The sequence below is a fragment of the Apium graveolens genome, chromosome 11, assembly GCF_009905375.1.
Source record: "Apium graveolens cultivar Ventura chromosome 11, ASM990537v1, whole genome shotgun sequence".
NCBI classification, from domain to species: Eukaryota; Viridiplantae; Streptophyta; class Magnoliopsida; order Apiales; family Apiaceae; genus Apium; species Apium graveolens.
Genome location: NC_133657.1, coordinates 206,894,296 through 206,908,759, shown reverse-complemented (window position 1 = coordinate 206,908,759; position 14,464 = coordinate 206,894,296).

Genomic DNA, 14,464 nt, shown 5'->3' with positions numbered 1-14,464 from the left:
GAATAATCCTCGTAGGAGGTAGTACACGAGGTATGGAGCAAAAATTGAGGCGGCCCGTTTTTCGGATATCTTTTCATAATTTATCCCAATGGATTTATGAAATTGCATTCGCGTCCATTTGGGGTCGTCCGGAAGTGAATCGGAGCTGAAACGAATGGAACTCGGTTTCTGAATAATCCTCGTAGGTGGTAGTACGCGAGGTATGGAGCAAAAATTGAGGCGGCCCTTTTTTAGATTTCTTTTCATAAATTGTCCTTATGGATTTATGAAATTGTATTCGCGGCCATTCGGGGTCGTCCGGAAGTGAATCGGAGCTGAAACGAATGGAACTCGGTTTCCGAATAATCCTCGTAGGGGGTAGTACACGAGGTATGGAGCAAAAATTGAGGCGGCACATTTTTTGGATATAATTTCATAATTTTTCCCTATTGATTTATAAAATTGCATTTGCGTCCATTCAGGGTCGTCCGGAAGTGAATCGGAGCTGAAACGAATGCAACTCGATTTCCGAATAATCCTCGTAAGGGGTAGTACACGAGGTATGGAGCAAAAATTGAGGTGGCCCTTTTTTGGATTTCTTTTCATAATTTGTCCCTATTGATTTATGAAATTGCATTCGCATCCATTCGGGGTCGTCGGGAAATGAATCGGAGCTGAAATAAATGGAACTCAGTTTCCAAATAATCCTCGTAGGGGGTACACGAGGTATGGAGCAAAAATTGAGGCGGCCCCTTTTTTTTGATTTCTTTTCATAATTTGTCCCAATGGATTTATGAAATTGCATGCGCGTCCATTCAGGGTCGTCCGGAAGTGAATCGGAGCTGAAGCAAATGGAACTCGGTTTCTGAATAATCCTCATTGGGGGTCGTACACGAGGTATGGGGCAAAAATTGAGGCGACCCATTTTTGAATATCTTTTCATAATTTGTCCCTATAGATTTACGAAATTGCATTCGCGTCCATTTGGGGTCGTCCGTAAGTGAATCGGAGCTGAAACGAATGGAACTCGGTTTCCGAATAATCCTCGTAGGGGGTAGTACACGAGGTATGGAGCAAAAATTGAGGCGGCACTTTTTTGGATATATTTTCATAATTTGTCCCTATGGATTTACGAAATTGCACCCGCGTCCATTCGAGGTCGTTCGGAAGTGAATCGGAGCTGAAACGAATGGAACTCGGTTTCAAATTAATCCTCGTAGGGTAGTACACGAGGTATGGAGCAAAAATTGAGGCGGTCCCTTTTTTAAATTTTTTTTCATAATTTTTCCCAATGGATTTATGAAATTGAATTCGCATTCATTCGGGGTCGTCCGGAAGTGAATCGGAGCTGAAACGAATGGAACTCGGTTTCCGAATAATCCTCGTAGGGGGTAGTACACGAGGTGTGGAGAAAAAATTGAGGTAGCCATTTTTAATATATCTTTTCATAATTTTTCCCTATGGATTTATATAATTGCATTTGCGTCCATTCGGGGTCGTCCGGAAGTGAATCGGAGCTGAAACGAATGGAACTCGGTTTCCAAATAATCCACGTAGGGTGTACACGAGGTACGGAGCAAAAATTGAGGCGGCCCCTTTTTTGATTTCTTTTCATAATTTGTCCCTATGGATTTATGAAATTGCATTCGCGTCCATTCAGGGTCGTCCGGAAGTGAAACGGAGCTGAAGCAAATGGAACTCGGTTTCTGAATAATCCTCATAGGGGGTAGTACACGAGGTATGGGGCAAAAATTGAGGCGACCCATTTTTTGAATATCTTTTCATAATTTGTCCCTATAGATTTACGAAATTGCATTCGCGTCCATTTGGGGTCGTCCGTAAGTGAATCGGAGCTGAAACGAATGGAACTCGGTTTCCGAATAATCCTCGTAGGGGGTAGTACACGAGGTATGGAGCAAAAATTGAGGCGGCACTTTTTTGGATATATTTTCATAATTTATCCCAATGGATTTATGAAATTTCATTCGCGTCCATTCGGGGTCGTCCGGAAGTGAATCGGAGCTGAAACAAATGGAACTCGGTTTCCGAATAATCCTCGTAAGGGGGTAGTACACGAGGTATGGAGCAAAAATTGAGGCGGCCCGTTTTCTTGATTTCTCTTCATAAATTGTCCTTATGGATTTATGAAATTGTATTCGCGTCCATTCGGGGTCGTCCGGAAGTGGATCGGAGCTGAAACGAATGGAACTCGGTTTCCGAATAATCCTCGCAAGGGGTGGTACACGAGGTATGGAGCAAAAATTGAGGCATCCCCTTTTTTTTATTTCTTTTCATATTGTCCCTATGGATTTATCAAATTGCATTCGCGTCCATTCGGGGTCGTCCGGAAGTGAATCGGAGCTGAAACAAATGGAACTCGGTTTCTGAATAATCCTCATAGGGGGTAGTACACGAGGTATGGGGAAAAAATTGAGGCGGCCCATTTTTTGAATATCTTTTCATAATTAGTCCCTATAGATTTACGAAATTGCATTCGCGTCCATTTGGGGTCGTCCGTAAGTGAATCGGAGCTGAAACGAATGGAACTCGGTTTCCGAATAATCCTCGTAGGGGGTAGTACACGAGGTATGGAGCAAAAATTGAGGCGGCCCCTTTTTTGGATTTATTTTCATAATTTATCCCAATGGATTTATGAAATTTCATTCGCGTCCATTCGGGGTCGTCCGGAAGTGAATCGGAGCTGAAACGAATCGAACTCGGTTTCCGAATAATCCGCGCAAGGGGTGGTACACGAGGTATGGAGCAAAAATTGAGGCGGGCCATTTCTTATATATCTTTTCATAATTTTTCCCTATGGATTTATGAAATTGCATTCGCGTCCATCCGGGGTCGTCCGGAAGTGAATCGGAGCTGAAACGAATGGAACTCGGTTTCCGAATAATCCTCGTAGGAGGTAGTACACCAGGTATGGAGCAAAAATTGAGGCGGCCCGTTTTTCGGATATCTTTTCATAATTTATCCCAATTGATTTATGAAATTGCATTCGCGTCGATTCGGGGTCGTCCGGAAGTGAATCGGAGCTGAAACGAATGGAACTCGGTTTCTGAATAATCCTCGTAGGTGGTAGTACGCGAGGTATGGAGCAAAAATTGAGGCGGCCCTTTTTTAGATTTCTTTTCATAAATTGTCCGTATGGATTTATGAAATTGTATTCGCGTCCATTTGGGGTCGTCCGGAAGTGAATCGGAGCTGAAACGAATGGAACTCGGTTTCCGAATAATCCTCGTAGGGGGTAGTACACGAGGTATGGAGCAAAAATTGAGGCGGCGCATTTTTTGGATATATTTTCATAATTTATCCCAATGGATTTATGAAATTTCATTCGCGTCCATTCGGGGTCGTCCGGAAGTGAATCGGAGCTGAAACGAATGGAACTCGGTTTCCGAATAATCCTCGTAAGGGGGTAGTACACGAGGTATGGGGAAAAAATTGAGGCGGCCCATTTTCTTGATTTCTCTTCATAAATTGTCCTTATGGATTTATGAAATTGTATTCGCGTCCATTCGGGGTCGTCCGGAAGTGGATCGGAGCTGAAACGAATGGAACTCGGTTTCCGAATAATCCTCGCAAGGGGTGGTACACGAGGTATGGAGCAAAAATTGAGGCATCCCCTTTTTTTATTTCTTTTCATATTGTCCCTATGGATTTATCAAATTGCATTCGCGTCCATTCGGGGTCGTCCGGAAGTGAATCGGAGCTGAAACAAATGGAACTCGGTTTCTGAATAATCCTCATAGGGGGTAGTACACGAGGTATGGGGAAAAAATTGAGGCGGCCCATTTTTTGAATATCTTTTCATAATTAGTCCCTATAGATTTACGAAATTGCATTCGCGTCCATTTGGGGTCGTCCGTAAGTGAATCGGAGCTGAAACGAATGGAACTCGGTTTCCGAATAATCCTCGTAGGGGGTAGTACACGAGGTATGGAGCAAAAATTGAGGCGGCCCCTTTTTTGGATTTATTTTCATAATTTATCCCAATGGATTTATGAAATTTCATTCGCGTCCATTCGGGGTCGTCCGGAAGTGAATCGGAGCTGAAACGAATCGAACTCGGTTTCCGAATAATCCGCGCAAGGGGTGGTACACGAGGTATGGAGCAAAAATTGAGGCGGGCCATTTCTTATATATCTTTTCATAATTTTTCCCTATGGATTTAAGAAATTGCATTCGCGTCCATCCGGGGTCGTCCGGAAGTGAATCGGAGCTGAAACGAATGGAACTCGGTTTCCGAATAATCCTCGTAGGAGGTAGTACACCAGGTATGGAGCAAAAATTGAGGCGGCCCGTTTTTGGGATATCTTTTCATAATTTATCCCAATTGATTTATGAAATTGCATTCGCGTCGATTCGGGGTCGTCCGGAAGTGAATCGGAGCTGAAACGAATGGAACTCGGTTTCTGAATAATCCTCGTAGGTGGTAGTACGTGAGGTATGGAGCAAAAATTGAGGCGGCCCTTTTTTAGATTTCTTTTCATAAATTGTCCTTATGGATTTATGAAATTGTATTCGCGGCCATTCGGGGTCGTCCGGAAGTGAATCGGAGCTGAAACGAATGGAACTCGGTTTCCGAATAATCCTCGTAGGGGGTAGTAAACGAGGTATGGAGCAAAAATTGAGGCGGCGCATTTTTTGGATATAATTTCATAATTTTTCCCTATTGATTTATGAAATTGCATTCGCGTCCATTCAGGGTCGTCCGGAAGTGAATCGGAGCTGAAACGAATGGAACTCGATTTCTGAATAATCCTCATAGGGGGTAGTACACGAGGTATGGAGCAAAAATTGAGGTGGCCCTTTTTTGGATTTCTTTTCATAATTTGTCCCTATTGATTTATGAAATTGCATTCGCATCCATTCGGGGTCGTCGGGAAATGAATCGGAGCTGAAATAAATGGAACTCAGTTTCCAAATAATCCTCGTAGGGGGTACACGAGGTATGGAGCAAAAATTGAGGCGGCCCCTTTTTTTTGATTTCTTTTCATAATTTGTCCCAATGGATTTATGAAATTGCATTCGCGTCCATTCAGGGTCGTCCGGAAGTGAATCGGAGCTGAAGGAAACGGAACTCGGTTTCTGAATAATCCTCATTGGGGGTCGTACACGAGGTATGGGGCAAAAATTGAGGCGACCCATTTTTTGAATATCTTTTCATAATTTGTCCCTATAGATTTACGAAATTGCATTCGCGTCCATTTGGGGTCGTCCGTAAGTGAATTGGAGCTGAAACGAATGGAACTCGGTTTCGAAATAATCCTCGTAGGGGGTAGTACACGAGGTATGGAGCAAAAATTGAGGCGGCCACTTTTTTGGATTTATTTTCATAATTTATCCCAATGGATTTATGAAATTTCATTCGCGTCCATTCGGGGTCGTCCGGAAGTGAATCGGAGCTGAAACGAATGGAACTCGATTTCCGAATAATCCGCGCAAGGGGTGGTACACGAGGTATGGAGCAAAAATTGAGGCGGACCATTTCTTATATATCTTTTCATAATTTTTCCCTATGGATTTATGAAATTGCATTCGCGTCCATCCAGGGTCGTCCGGAAGTGAATCGGAGCTGAAACGAATGAAACTCGGTTTCCGAATAATCCTCGTAGGAGGTAGTACACGAGGTATGGAGCAAAAATTGAGGCGGCCCGTTTTTCGGATATCTTTTCATAATTTATCCCAATGGATTTATGAAATTGCATTCGCGTCCATTTGGGGTCGTCCGGAAGTGAATCGGAGCTGAAACGAATGGAACTCGGTTTCTGAATAATCCTCGTAGGTGGTAGTACGCGAGGTATGGAGCAAAAATTGAGGCGGCCCTTTTTTAGATTTCTTTTCATAAATTGTCCTTATGGATTTATGAAATTGTATTCGCGGCCATTCGGGGTCGTCCGGAAGTGAATCGGAGCTGAAACGAATGGAACTCGGTTTCCGAATAATCCTCGTAGGGGGTAGTACACGAGGTATGGAGCAAAAATTGAGGCGGCACATTTTTTGGATATAATTTCATAATTTTTCCCTATTGATTTATAAAATTGCATTTGCGTCCATTCAGGGTCGTCCGGAAGTGAATCGGAGCTGAAACGAATGCAACTCGATTTCCGAATAATCCTCGTAAGGGGTAGTACACGAGGTATGGAGCAAAAATTGAGGTGGCCCTTTTTTGGATTTCTTTTCATAATTTGTCCCTATTGATTTATGAAATTGCATTCGCATCCATTCGGGGTCGTCGGGAAATGAATCGGAGCTGAAATAAATGGAACTCAGTTTCCAAATAATCCTCGTAGGGGGTACACGAGGTATGGAGCAAAAATTGAGGCGGCCCCTTTTTTTTGATTTCTTTTCATAATTTGTCCCAATGGATTTATGAAATTGCATGCGCGTCCATTCAGGGTCGTCCGGAAGTGAATCGGAGCTGAAGCAAATGGAACTCGGTTTCTGAATAATCCTCATTGGGGGTCGTACACGAGGTATGGGGCAAAAATTGAGGCGACCCATTTTTTGAATATCTTTTCATAATTTGTCCCTATAGATTTACGAAATTGCATTCGCGTCCATTTGGGGTCGTCCGTAAGTGAATCGGAGCTGAAACGAATGGAACTCGGTTTCCGAATAATCCTCGTAGGGGGTAGTACACGAGGTATGGAGCAAAAATTGAGGCGGCACTTTTTTGGATATATTTTCATAATTTGTCCCTATGGATTTACGAAATTGCACCCGCGTCCATTCGAGGTCGTTCGGAAGTGAATCGGAGCTGAAACGAATGGAACTCGGTTTCAAATTAATCCTCGTAGGGTAGTACACGAGGTATGGAGCAAAAATTGAGGCGGTCCCTTTTTTAAATTTTTTTTCATAATTTTTCCCAATGGATTTATGAAATTGAATTCGCATTCATTCGGGGTCGTCCGGAAGTGAATCGGAGCTGAAACGAATGGAACTCGGTTTCCGAATAATCCTCGTAGGGGGTAGTACACGAGGTGTGGAGAAAAAATTGAGGTAGCCATTTTTAATATATCTTTTCATAATTTTTCCCTATGGATTTATATAATTGCATTTGCGTCCATTCGGGGTCGTCCGGAAGTGAATCGGAGCTGAAACGAATGGAACTCGGTTTCCAAATAATCCACGTAGGGTGTACACGAGGTACGGAGCAAAAATTGAGGCGGCCCCTTTTTTGATTTCTTTTCATAATTTGTCCCTATGGATTTATGAAATTGCATTCGCGTCCATTCAGGGTCGTCCGGAAGTGAAACGGAGCTGAAGCAAATGGAACTCGGTTTCTGAATAATCCTCATAGGGGGTAGTACACGAGGTATGGGGCAAAAATTGAGGCGACCCATTTTTTGAATATCTTTTCATAATTTGTCCCTATAGATTTACGAAATTGCATTCGCGTCCATTTGGGGTCGTCCGTAAGTGAATCGGAGCTGAAACGAATGGAACTCGGTTTCCGAATAATCCTCGTAGGGGGTAGTACACGAGGTATGGAGCAAAAATTGAGGCGGCACTTTTTTGGATATATTTTCATAATTTATCCCAATGGATTTATGAAATTTCATTCGCGTCCATTCGGGGTCGTCCGGAAGTGAATCGGAGCTGAAACAAATGGAACTCGGTTTCCGAATAATCCTCGTAAGGGGGTAGTACACGAGGTATGGAGCAAAAATTGAGGCGGCCCGTTTTCTTGATTTCTCTTCATAAATTGTCCTTATGGATTTATGAAATTGTATTCGCGTCCATTCGGGGTCGTCCGGAAGTGGATCGGAGCTGAAACGAATGGAACTCGGTTTCCGAATAATCCTCGCAAGGGGTGGTACACGAGGTATGGAGCAAAAATTGAGGCATCCCCTTTTTTTTATTTCTTTTCATATTGTCCCTATGGATTTATCAAATTGCATTCGCGTCCATTCGGGGTCGTCCGGAAGTGAATCGGAGCTGAAACAAATGGAACTCGGTTTCTGAATAATCCTCATAGGGGGTAGTACACGAGGTATGGGGAAAAAATTGAGGCGGCCCATTTTTTGAATATCTTTTCATAATTAGTCCCTATAGATTTACGAAATTGCATTCGCGTCCATTTGGGGTCGTCCGTAAGTGAATCGGAGCTGAAACGAATGGAACTCGGTTTCCGAATAATCCTCGTAGGGGGTAGTACACGAGGTATGGAGCAAAAATTGAGGCGGCCCCTTTTTTGGATTTATTTTCATAATTTATCCCAATGGATTTATGAAATTTCATTCGCGTCCATTCGGGGTCGTCCGGAAGTGAATCGGAGCTGAAACGAATCGAACTCGGTTTCCGAATAATCCGCGCAAGGGGTGGTACACGAGGTATGGAGCAAAAATTGAGGCGGGCCATTTCTTATATATCTTTTCATAATTTTTCCCTATGGATTTATGAAATTGCATTCGCGTCCATCCGGGGTCGTCCGGAAGTGAATCGGAGCTGAAACGAATGGAACTCGGTTTCCGAATAATCCTCGTAGGAGGTAGTACACCAGGTATGGAGCAAAAATTGAGGCGGCCCGTTTTTCGGATATCTTTTCATAATTTATCCCAATTGATTTATGAAATTGCATTCGCGTCGATTCGGGGTCGTCCGGAAGTGAATCGGAGCTGAAACGAATGGAACTCGGTTTCTGAATAATCCTCGTAGGTGGTAGTACGCGAGGTATGGAGCAAAAATTGAGGCGGCCCTTTTTTAGATTTCTTTTCATAAATTGTCCGTATGGATTTATGAAATTGTATTCGCGTCCATTTGGGGTCGTCCGGAAGTGAATCGGAGCTGAAACGAATGGAACTCGGTTTCCGAATAATCCTCGTAGGGGGTAGTACACGAGGTATGGAGCAAAAATTGAGGCGGCGCATTTTTTGGATATATTTTCATAATTTATCCCAATGGATTTATGAAATTTCATTCGCGTCCATTCGGGGTCGTCCGGAAGTGAATCGGAGCTGAAACGAATGGAACTCGGTTTCCGAATAATCCTCGTAAGGGGGTAGTACACGAGGTATGGGGAAAAAATTGAGGCGGCCCATTTTCTTGATTTCTCTTCATAAATTGTCCTTATGGATTTATGAAATTGTATTTGCGTCCATTCGGGGTCGTCCGGAAGTGGATCGGAGCTGAAACGAATGGAACTCGGTTTCCGAATAATCCTCGCAAGGGGTGGTACACGAGGTATGGAGCAAAAATTGAGGCATCCCCTTTTTTTATTTCTTTTCATATTGTCCCTATGGATTTATCAAATTGCATTCGCGTCCATTCGGGGTCGTCCGGAAGTGAATCGGAGCTGAAACAAATGGAACTCGGTTTCTGAATAATCCTCATAGGGGGTAGTACACGAGGTATGGGGAAAAAATTGAGGCGGCCCATTTTTTGAATATCTTTTCATAATTAGTCCCTATAGATTTACGAAATTGCATTCGCGTCCATTTGGGGTCGTCCGTAAGTGAATCGGAGCTGAAACGAATGGAACTCGGTTTCCGAATAATCCTCGTAGGGGGTAGTACACGAGGTATGGAGCAAAAATTGAGGCGGCCCCTTTTTTGGATTTATTTTCATAATTTATCCCAATGGATTTATGAAATTTCATTCGCGTCCATTCGGGGTCGTCCGGAAGTGAATCGGAGCTGAAACGAATCGAACTCGGTTTCCGAATAATCCGCGCAAGGGGTGGTACACGAGGTATGGAGCAAAAATTGAGGCGGGCCATTTCTTATATATCTTTTCATAATTTTTCCCTATGGATTTATGAAATTGCATTCGCGTCCATCCGGGGTCGTCCGGAAGTGAATCGGAGCTGAAACGAATGGAACTCGGTTTCCGAATAATCCTCGTAGGAGGTAGTACACCAGGTATGGAGCAAAAATTGAGGCGGCCCGTTTTTCGGATATCTTTTCATAATTTATCCCAATTGATTTATGAAATTGCATTCGCGTCGATTCGGGGTCGTCCGGAAGTGAATCGGAGCTGAAACGAATGGAACTCGGTTTCTGAATAATCCTCGTAGGTGGTAGTACGCGAGGTATGGAGCAAAAATTGAGGCGGCCCTTTTTTAGATTTCTTTTCATAAATTGTCCGTATGGATTTATGAAATTGTATTCGCGTCCATTTGGGGTCGTCCGGAAGTGAATCGGAGCTGAAACGAATGGAACTCGGTTTCCGAATAATCCTCGTAGGGGGTAGTACACGAGGTATGGAGCAAAAATTGAGGCGGCGCATTTTTTGGATATATTTTCATAATTTATCCCAATGGATTTATGAAATTTCATTCGCGTCCATTCGGGGTCGTCCGGAAGTGAATCGGAGCTGAAACGAATGGAACTCGGTTTCCGAATAATCCTCGTAAGGGGGTAGTACACGAGGTATGGGGAAAAAATTGAGGCGGCCCATTTTCTTGATTTCTCTTCATAAATTGTCCTTATGGATTTATGAAATTGTATTTGCGTCCATTCGGGGTCGTCCGGAAGTGGATCGGAGCTGAAACGAATGGAACTCGGTTTCCGAATAATCCTCGCAAGGGGTGGTACACGAGGTATGGAGCAAAAATTGAGGCATCCCCTTTTTTTATTTCTTTTCATATTGTCCCTATGGATTTATCAAATTGCATTCGCGTCCATTCGGGGTCGTCCGGAAGTGAATCGGAGCTGAAACAAATGGAACTCGGTTTCTGAATAATCCTCATAGGGGGTAGTACACGAGGTATGGGGAAAAAATTGAGGCGGCCCATTTTTTGAATATCTTTTCATAATTAGTCCCTATAGATTTACGAAATTGCATTCGCGTCCATTTGGGGTCGTCCGTAAGTGAATCGGAGCTGAAACGAATGGAACTCGGTTTCCGAATAATCCTCGTAGGGGGTAGTACACGAGGTATGGAGCAAAAATTGAGGCGGCCCCTTTTTTGGATTTATTTTCATAATTTATCCCAATGGATTTATGAAATTTCATTCGCGTCCATTCGGGGTCGTCCGGAAGTGAATCGGAGCTGAAACGAATCGAACTCGGTTTCCGAATAATCCGCGCAAGGGGTGGTACACGAGGTATGGAGCAAAAATTGAGGCGGGCCATTTCTTATATATCTTTTCATAATTTTTCCCTATGGATTTATGAAATTGCATTCGCGTCCATCCGGGGTCGTCCGGAAGTGAATCGGAGCTGAAACGAATGGAACTCGGTTTCCGAATAATCCTCGTAGGAGGTAGTACACCAGGTATGGAGCAAAAATTGAGGCGGCCCGTTTTTCGGATATCTTTTCATAATTTATCCCAATTGATTTATGAAATTGCATTCGCGTCGATTCGGGGTCGTCCGGAAGTGAATCGGAGCTGAAACGAATGGAACTCGGTTTCTGAATAATCCTCGTAGGTGGTAGTACGCGAGGTATGGAGCAAAAATTGAGGCGGCCCTTTTTTAGATTTCTTTTCATAAATTGTCCTTATGGATTTATGAAATTGTATTCGCGGCCATTCGGGGTCGTCCGGAAGTGAATCGGAGCTGAAACGAATGGAACTCGGTTTCCGAATAATCCTCGTAGGGGGTAGTAAACGAGGTATGGAGCAAAAATTGAGGCGGCGCATTTTTTGGATATAATTTCATAATTTTTCCCTATTGATTTATGAAATTGCATTCGCGTCCATTCAGGGTCGTCCGGAAGTGAATCGGAGCTGAAACGAATGGAACTCGATTTCTGAATAATCCTCATAGGGGGTAGTACACGAGGTATGGAGCAAAAATTGAGGTGGCCCTTTTTTGGATTTCTTTTCATAATTTGTCCCTATTGATTTATGAAATTGCATTCGCATCCATTCGGGGTCGTCGGGAAATGAATCGGAGCTGAAATAAATGGAACTCAGTTTCCAAATAATCCTCGTAGGGGGTACACGAGGTATGGAGCAAAAATTGAGGCGGCCCCTTTTTTTTGATTTCTTTTCATAATTTGTCCCAATGGATTTATGAAATTGCATTCGCGTCCATTCAGGGTCGTCCGGAAGTGAATCGGAGCTGAAGGAAACGGAACTCGGTTTCTGAATAATCCTCATTGGGGGTCGTACACGAGGTATGGGGCAAAAATTGAGGCGACCCATTTTTTGAATATCTTTTCATAATTTGTCCCTATAGATTTACGAAATTGCATTCGCGTCCATTTGGGGTCGTCCGTAAGTGAATTGGAGCTGAAACGAATGGAACTCGGTTTCGAAATAATCCTCGTAGGGGGTAGTACACGAGGTATGGAGCAAAAATTGAGGCGGCCACTTTTTTGGATTTATTTTCATAATTTATCCCAATGGATTTATGAAATTTCATTCGCGTCCATTCGGGGTCGTCCGGAAGTGAATCGGAGCTGAAACGAATGGAACTCGATTTCCGAATAATCCGCGCAAGGGGTGGTACACGAGGTATGGAGCAAAAATTGAGGCGGGCCATTTCTTATATATCTTTTCATAATTTTTCCCTATGGATTTATGAAATTGCATTCGCGTCCATCCAGGGTCGTCCGGAAGTGAATCGGAGCTGAAACGAATGAAACTCGGTTTCCGAATAATCCTCGTAGGAGGTAGTACACGAGGTATGGAGCAAAAATTGAGGCGGCCCGTTTTTCGGATATCTTTTCATAATTTATCCCAATGGATTTATGAAATTGCATTCGCGTCCATTTGGGGTCGTCCGGAAGTGAATCGGAGCTGAAACGAATGGAACTCGGTTTCTGAATAATCCTCGTAGGTGGTAGTACGCGAGGTATGGAGCAAAAATTGAGGCGGCCCTTTTTTAGATTTCTTTTCATAAATTGTCCTTATGGATTTATGAAATTGTATTCGCGGCCATTCGGGGTCGTCCGGAAGTGAATCGGAGCTGAAACGAATGGAACTCGGTTTCCGAATAATCCTCGTAGGGGGTAGTACACGAGGTATGGAGCAAAAATTGAGGCGGCACATTTTTTGGATATAATTTCATAATTTTTCCCTATTGATTTATAAAATTGCATTTGCGTCCATTCAGGGTCGTCCGGAAGTGAATCGGAGCTGAAACGAATGCAACTCGATTTCCGAATAATCCTCGTAAGGGGTAGTACACGAGGTATGGAGCAAAAATTGAGGTGGCCCTTTTTTGGATTTCTTTTCATAATTTGTCCCTATTGATTTATGAAATTGCATTCGCATCCATTCGGGGTCGTCGGGAAATGAATCGGAGCTGAAATAAATGGAACTCAGTTTCCAAATAATCCTCGTAGGGGGTACACGAGGTATGGAGCAAAAATTGAGGCGGCCCCTTTTTTTGATTTCTTTTCATAATTTGTCCCAATGGATTTATGAAATTGCATGCGCGTCCATTCAGGGTCGTCCGGAAGTGAATCGGAGCTGAAGCAAATGGAACTCGGTTTCTGAATAATCCTCATTGGGGGTCGTACACGAGGTATGGGGCAAAAATTGAGGCGACCCATTTTTTGAATATCTTTTCATAATTTGTCCCTATAGATTTACGAAATTGCATTCGCGTCCATTTGGGGTCGTCCGTAAGTGAATCGGAGCTGAAACGAATGGAACTCGGTTTCCAAATAATCCTCGTATGGGGTAGTACACGAGGTATGGAGCAAAAATTGAGGCGGCCACTTTTTTGGATTTATTTTCATAATTTATCCCAATGGATTTATGAAATTGTATTTGCGTCCATTCGGGGTTGTCCGGAAGTGAATCGGAGCTGAAACGAATGGAACTCGGTTTCCGAATAATCCTCGTAGGGGGTAGTACACGAGGTATGGAGCAAAAATTGAGGCGGCCCATTTCTTATATATCTTTTCATAATTTTTCCCTATGGATTTATGAAATTGCATTCCCGTCCATTTGGGGTCGTCCGTAAGTGAGTCGGAACTGAAACCAATGGAACTCGGTTTTCGAATAATCCTCGTAGGGGGTAGTACACGAGGTATGGAGCAAAAATTGAGGCGGCCCATTTTTCGGATATCTTTTCATAATTTTTCCCTATGGATTTATGAAATTGCATTCGCGTCCATTCGGGGTCGTCCGGAAGTGAATCGGAGCTGAAATGAATGGAACTCGGTTTCCGAATAATCCTCGTGGGGGTAGTAGACGAGGTGTGGAGAAAAAATTGAGGCAGCCAATTTTTTATATACCTTTTCATTATTTTTCCCTATGGATTTATGAAATTGCATTCGCGTCCATTCGAGGTCGTCCGAAAGTGAATCGGAGCTTAAACGAATGGAACTCGGTTTCCGAATAATCCTCGTAGGGGGTAGTACACGAGGTTGAAGGGTTTTTAGCACATAAACGCAACAAAAACATAAATTTAAATCTTTAAAAAAACCGAAACCCTCCGTTGGATCCATGCGAAAAATAATATTTAATTCGTAGTTCAGTATGTTTACCTTAAGAAGCTTTACGTTAATGGAAAGATGGAAGTCTTTAATAGCGATCCAAGAATGATGAACGGAAATCCCTAGCAGCTGCTCC